Genomic DNA, 6,239 nt, shown 5'->3' on the forward strand with positions numbered 1-6,239 from the left:
AAATAGAGCGGGGACGAAGGCAGTGAAGAGAGAGAACGTGGGAAGAAGAGAAAAACGCAAGGGAAAAAGAGCAGCGTCATAAAAGAGGTGACGGAGCTGTCCTCTCAATAAGAAGGGTGCCAGCGAGCCTTGCTCTCGCTTACGGCCACACCCCCTTGAGCACGCCTGATCTCGTCTGATCTCGGAAGCTAAACAGGGATGGGCCTGGTTAGTACTTGGATGGGAGACCGCCTGGGAGTACCAGGTGCTGTAAGCTTTTAAGCGCAGGAGGCGCCCTATCCCCGCTCGCTCGCTCATTCCCCTGTTCACACGTGCAGTGCGGCTTGTCCGTCTGTTTATTTGTCAGCTTTGGCGAGACACGGGTGCTTGTGTATTAGCGTGAGCGTTTTTTATTCTGATCAGGAACAGTTTTACAAGTCCGCAAAGGATCGAAGAAAGGTTTATCGCCAGCTGAAAAGAGACACAGCGCTTCGGCTGTGGAGACATGTTCGGCTGGCGTTCGGAGAGTCGCGTTTTTCAGAATTGTATTGAGATCGTTTTCCACAGAGCTCAGATGTCAAAGCACAGCAGCAGCTCTCCACAGCGATCCTCTATAGCGCCCTTTCTCCCGCAGCTCCGTCCTCATTGGAAGGAAGCAAGAGTGAAAGGCTGAAGTGAAATAGAGCGGGGACGAAGGCAGTGAAGAGAGAGAACGTGGGAAGAAGAGAAAAACGCAAGGGAAAAAGAGCAGCGTCATAAAAGAGGTGACGGAGCTGTCCTCTCAATAAGAAGGGTGCCAGCGAGCCTTGCTCTCGCTTACGGCCACACCCCCTTGAGCACGCCTGATCTCGTCTGATCTCGTAAGCTAAACAGGGATGGGCCTGGTTAGTACTTGGATGGGAGACCGCCTGGGAATACCAGGTGCTGTTAGCTTTTAAGCGCAGGAGGCGCCCTATCCCCGCTCGCTCGCTCATTCCCCTGTTCACACGTGCAGTGCGGCTTGTCCGTCTGTTTATTTGTCAGCTTTGGCGAGACACGGGTGCTTGTGTATTAGCGTGAGCGTTTTTTATTCTGATCAGGAACAGTTTTACAAGTCCGCAAAGGATCGAAGAAAGGTTTATCGCCAGCTGAAAAGAGACACAGCGCTTCGGCTGTGGAGACATGTTCGGCTGGCGTTCGGAGAGTCGCGTTTTTCAGAATTGTATTGAGATCGTTTTCCACAGAGCTCAGATGTCAAAGCACAGCAGCAGCTCTCCACAGCGATCCTCTATAGCGCCCTTTCTCCCGCAGCTCCGTCCTCATTGGAAGGAAGCAAGAGTGAAAGGCTGAAGTGAAATAGAGCGGGGACGAAGGCAGTGAAGAGAGAGAACGTGGGAAGAAGAGAAAAACGCAAGGGAAAAAAAGCAGCGTCGTAAAAGAGGTGACGGAGCTGTCCTCTCAATAAGAAGGGTGCCAGCGAGCTTTGGTCTAGCTTACGGCCACACCCCCTTGAGCACGCCTGATCTCGTCTGATCTCGGAAGCTAAACAGGGATGGGCCTGGTTAGTACTTGGATGGGAGACCGCCTGGGAATACCAGGTGCTGTAAGCTTTTAAGCGCAGGAGGCGCCCTATCCCCGCTCGCTCGCTCATTCCCCTGTTCACACGTGCAGTGCGGCTTGTCCGTCTGTTTATTTGTCAGCTTTGGCGAGACACGGGTGCTTGTGTATTAGCGTGAGCGTTTTTTATTCTGATCAGGAACAGTTTTACAAGTCCGCAAAGGATCGAGGAAAGGTTTATCGCCAGCTGAAAAGAGACACAGCGCTTCGGCTGTGGAGACTTGTTCGGCTGGCGTTCGGAGAGTCGCGTTTTTCAGAATTGTATTGAGATCGTTTTCCACAGAGCTCAGATGTCAAAGCACAGCAGCAGCTCTCCACAGCGATCCTCTATAGCGCCCTTTCTCCCGCAGCTCCGTCCTCTTTGGAAGGAAGCAAGAGTGAAAGGCTGAAGTGAAATAGAGCGGGGACGAAGGCAGTGAAGAGAGAGAACGTGGGAAGAAGAGAAAAACGCAAGGGAAAAAAAGCAGCGTCGTAAAAGAGGTGACGGAGCTGTCCTCTCAATAAGAAGGGTGCCAGCGAGCCTTGCTCTCGCTTACGGCCACACCCCCTTGAGCACGCCTGATCTCGTCTGATCTCGGAAGCTAAACAGGGATGGGCCTGGTTAGTACTTGGATGGGAGACCGCCTGGGAATACCAGGTGCTGTAAGCTTTTAAGCGCAGGAGGCGCCCTATCCCCGCTCGCTCGCTCATTCCCCTGTTCACACGTGCAGTGCGGCTTGTCCGTCTGTTTATTTGTCAGCTTTGGCGAGACACGGGTGCTTGTGTATTAGCGTGAGCGTTTTTTATTCTGATCAGGAACAGTTTTACAAGTCCGCAAAGGATCGAGGAAAGGTTTATCGCCAGCTGAAAAGAGACACAGCGCTTCGGCTGTGGAGACTTGTTCGGCTGGCGTTCGGAGAGTCGCGTTTTTCAGAATTGTATTGAGATCGTTTTCCACAGAGCTCAGATGTCAAAGCACAGCAGCAGCTCTCCACAGCGATCCTCTATAGCGCCCTTTCTCCCGCAGCTCCGTCCTCATTGGAAGGAAGCAAGAGTGAAAGGCTGAAGTGAAATAGAGCGGGGACGAAGGCAGTGAAGAGAGAGAACGTGGGAAGAAGAGAAAAACGCAAGAGAAAAAAAGCAGCGTCGTAAAAGAGGTGACGGAGCTGTCCTCTCAATAAGAAGGGTGCCAGCGAGCCTTTCACTTGCTTACGGCCACACCCCCTTGAGCACGCCTGATCTCGTCTGATCTCGGAAGCTAAACAGGGATGGGCCTGGTTAGTACTTGGATGGGAGACCGCCTGGGAATACCAGGTGCTGTAAGCTTTTAAGCACAGGAGGCGCCCTACCCCGCTCGCTCGCTCATTCCCCTGTTCACACGTGCAGTGTGGCTTGTCCGTCTGTTTATTTGTCAGCTTTGGCGAGACACGGGTGCTTGTGTATTAGCGTGAGCGTTTTTTATTCTGATCAGGAACATTTTTACAAGTCCGCAAAGGATCGAGGAAAGGTTTATCGCCAGCTGAAAAGAGACACAGCGCTTCGGCTGTGGAGACTTGTTCGGCTGGCGTTCGGAGAGTCGCGTTTTTCAGAATTGTTTTGAGATCGTTTTCCACAGAGCTCAGATGTCAAAGCACAGCAGCAGCTCTCCACAGCGATCCTCTATAGCGCCCTTTCTCCCGCAGCTCTGTCCTCATTGGAAGGAAGCAAGAGTGAAAGGCTGAAGTGAAATAGAGCGGGGACGAAGGCAGTGAAGAGAGAGAACGTGGAAAGAAGAGAAAAACGCAAGGGAAAAAAGCAGCGTCGTAAAAGAGGTGACGGAGCTGTCCTCTCAATAAGAAGGGTGCCAGCGAGCCTTGCTCTCGCTTACGGCCACACCCCCTTGAGCACGCCTGATCTCGTCTGATCTCAGAATCTAAACAGGGATGGGCCTGGTTAGTACTTGGATGGGAGACCGCCTGGGAATACCAGGTGCTGTAAGCTTTTAAGCGCAGGAGGCGCCCTATCCCCGCTCGCTCGCTCATTCCCCTGTTCACACGTGCAGTGCGGCTTGTCCGTCTGTTTATTTGTCAGCTTTGGTAAGACACGGGTGCTTGTGTATTAGCGTGAGCGTTTTTTATTCTGATCAGGAACAGTTTTACAAGTCCGCAAAGGATCGAGGAAAGGTTTATCGCCAGCTGAAAAGAGACACAGCGCTTCGGCTGTGGAGACTTGTTCGGCTGGCGTTCGGAGAGTCGCGTTTTTCAGAATTGTATTGAGATCGTTTTCCACAGAGCTCAGATGTCAAAGCACAGCAGCAGCTCTCCACAGCGATCCTCTATAGCGCCCTTTCTCCCGCAGCTCCGTCCTCATTGGAAGGAAGCAAAAGTGAAAGGCTGAAGTGAAATAGAGCGGGGACGAAGGCAGTGAAGAGAGAGAACGTGGGAAGAAGAGAAAAACGCAAGGGAAAAAAAGCAGCGTCGTAAAAGAGGTGACGGAGCTGTCCTCTCAATAAGAAGGGTGCCAGCGAGCCTTGCTCTCGCTTACGGCCACACCCCCTTGAGCACGCCTGATCTCATCTGATCTCGGAAGCTAAACAGGGATGGGCCTGGTTAGTACTTGGATGGGAGACCGCCTGGGAATACCAGGTGCTGTAAGCTTTTAAGCGCAGGAGGCGCCCTATCCCCGCTCGCTCGCTCATTCCCCTGTTCACACGTGCAGTGCGGCTTGTCCGTCTGTTTATTTGTCAGCTTTGGCGAGACACGGGTGCTTGTGTATTAGCGTGAGCGTTTTTTTGTTCTGATCAGGAACAGTTTAACAAGTCCGCAAAGAATCGAGGAAAGGTTTATCGCCAGCTGAAAAGAGACACAGCGGTTCGGCTGTGGAGACTTGTTCGGCTGGCGTTCGGAGAGTCGCGTTTTTCAGAATTGTATTGAGATCGTTTTCCACAGAGCTCAGATGTCAAAGCACAGCAGCAGCTCTCCACAGCGATCCTCTATAGCGCCCTTTCTCCCGCAGCTCCGTCCTCATTGGAAGGAAGCAAGAGTGAAAGGCTGAAGTGAAATAGAGCGGGGACGAAGGCAGTGAAGAGAGAGAACGTGGAAAGAAGAGAAAAACGCAAGGGAAAAAAGCAGCGTCGTAAAAGAGGTGACGGAGCTGTCCTCTCAATAAGAAGGGTGCCAGCGAGCCTTACTTTTGCTTACGGCCACACCCCCTTGAGCACGCCTGATCTCGTCTGATCTCAGAATCTAAACAGGGATGGGCCTGGTTAGTACTTGGATGGGAGACCGCCTGGGAATACCAGGTGCTGTAAGCTTTTAAGCGCAGGAGGCGCCCTATCCCCGCTCGCTCGCTCATTCCCCTGTTCACACGTGCAGTGCGGCTTGTCCGTCTGTTTATTTGTCAGCTTTGGCGAGACACGGGTGCTTGTGTATTAGCGTGAGCGTTTTTTATTCTGATCAGGAACAGTTTTACAAGTCCGCAAAGGATCGAGGAAAGGTTTATCGCCAGCTGAAAAGAGACACAGCGCTTCGGCTGTGGAGACTTGTTCGGCTGGCGTTCGGAGAGTCGCATTTTTCAGAATTGTATTTAGATCGTTTTCCACAGAGCTCAGATGTCAAAGCACAGCAGCAGCTCTCCACAGCGATCCTCTATAGCGCCCTTTCTCCCGCAGCTCCGTCCTCATTGGAAGGAAGCAAGAGTGAAAGGCTGAAGTGAAATAGAGCGGGGACGAAGGCAGTGAAGAGAGAGAACGTGGGAAGAAGAGAAAAACGCAAGGGAAAAAAAGCAGCGTCGTAAAGGAGGTGACGGAGCTGTCCTCTCAATAAGAAGGGTGCCAGCGAGCCTTGGTGTCGCTTACGGCCACACCCCCTTGAGCACGCCTGATCTCGTCTGATCTCGGAAGCTAAACAGGGATGGGCCTGGTTAGTACTTGGATTGGAGACCGCCTGGAAATACCAGGTGCTGTAAGCTTTTAAGCGCAGGAGGCGCCCTATCCCCGCTCGCTCGCTCATTCCCCTGTTCACACGTGCAGTGCGGCTTGTCCGTCTGTTTATTTGTCAGCTTTGGCGAGACACGGGTGCTTGTGTATTAGCGTGAGCGTTTTTTTGTTCTGATCAGGAACAGTTTTACAAGTCCGCAAAGGATCGAGGAAAGGTTTATCGCCAGCTGAAAAGAGACACAGCGCTTCGGCTGTGGAGACTTGTTCGGCTGGCGTTCGGAGAGTCGCGTTTTTCAGAATTGTATTGAGATCGTTTTCCACAGAGCTCAGATGTCAAAGCACAGCAGCAGCTCTCCACAGCGATCCTCTATAGCGCCCTTTCTCCCGCAGCTCCGTCCTCATTGGAAGGAAGCAAGAGTGAAAGGCTGAAGTGAAATAGAGCGGGGACGAAGGCAGTGAAGAGAGAGAACGTGGGAAGAAGAGAAAAACGCAAGAGAAAAAAAGCAGCGTCGTAAAAGAGGTGACGGAGCTGTCCTCTCAATAAGAAGGGTGCCAGCGAGCCTTGCTCTCGCTTACGGCCACACCCCCTTGAGCACGCCTGATCTCGTCTGATCTCGGAAGCTAAACAGGGATGGGCCTGGTTAGTACTTGGATGGGAGACCGCCTGGGAATACCAGGTGCTGTAAGCTTTTAAGCGCAGGAGGCGCCCTATCCCCGCTCGCTCGCTCATTCCCCTGTTCACACGTGCAGTGCGGCTTGTCCGTCTGTT

General features: G+C 52.5%; 6 non-coding genes and 4 pseudogenes across 6 annotated transcripts; all 10 read left to right on the top strand.

The window, feature by feature from the left end:
* Window positions 1–137: 137 nt before the first annotated feature.
* Window positions 138–256, top strand: LOC148667227 (5S ribosomal RNA). Its single transcript, XR_015938134.1, has one exon. It is a non-coding gene; the product is annotated as a 5S ribosomal RNA (ribosomal RNA).
* A 537-nt stretch (window positions 257–793) lies between these two features.
* Window positions 794–912, top strand: LOC148667228 (5S ribosomal RNA; annotated as a pseudogene).
* A 537-nt stretch (window positions 913–1,449) lies between these two features.
* Window positions 1,450–1,568, top strand: LOC148667229 (5S ribosomal RNA). Its single transcript, XR_015937376.1, has one exon. It is a non-coding gene; the product is annotated as a 5S ribosomal RNA (ribosomal RNA).
* Window positions 1,569–2,105: 537 nt separating this feature from the next.
* LOC148667230 (5S ribosomal RNA) lies at window positions 2,106–2,224 on the top strand. The gene has a single exon (XR_015937377.1). It is a non-coding gene; the product is annotated as a 5S ribosomal RNA (ribosomal RNA).
* A 537-nt stretch (window positions 2,225–2,761) lies between these two features.
* Window positions 2,762–2,880, top strand: LOC148667231 (5S ribosomal RNA). Its single transcript, XR_015937379.1, has one exon. It is a non-coding gene; the product is annotated as a 5S ribosomal RNA (ribosomal RNA).
* Window positions 2,881–3,415: 535 nt separating this feature from the next.
* Window positions 3,416–3,534, top strand: LOC148667232 (5S ribosomal RNA; annotated as a pseudogene).
* Window positions 3,535–4,071: 537 nt separating this feature from the next.
* Window positions 4,072–4,190, top strand: LOC148667233 (5S ribosomal RNA). The gene has a single exon (XR_015939084.1). It is a non-coding gene; the product is annotated as a 5S ribosomal RNA (ribosomal RNA).
* A 537-nt stretch (window positions 4,191–4,727) lies between these two features.
* LOC148667234 (5S ribosomal RNA) lies at window positions 4,728–4,846 on the top strand (annotated as a pseudogene).
* Window positions 4,847–5,383: 537 nt separating this feature from the next.
* LOC148667235 (5S ribosomal RNA) lies at window positions 5,384–5,502 on the top strand (annotated as a pseudogene).
* A 538-nt stretch (window positions 5,503–6,040) lies between these two features.
* Window positions 6,041–6,159, top strand: LOC148667236 (5S ribosomal RNA). The gene has a single exon (XR_015937380.1). It is a non-coding gene; the product is annotated as a 5S ribosomal RNA (ribosomal RNA).
* The last annotated feature ends 80 nt before the right edge of the window (window positions 6,160–6,239 follow it).

The sequence above is a fragment of the Lepisosteus platostomus genome, chromosome 5 (genome assembly GCF_059453375.1).
Source record: "Lepisosteus platostomus isolate fLepPlt1 chromosome 5, fLepPlt1.hap1, whole genome shotgun sequence".
NCBI classification, from domain to species: domain Eukaryota; kingdom Metazoa; phylum Chordata; class Actinopteri; order Semionotiformes; family Lepisosteidae; genus Lepisosteus; species Lepisosteus platostomus.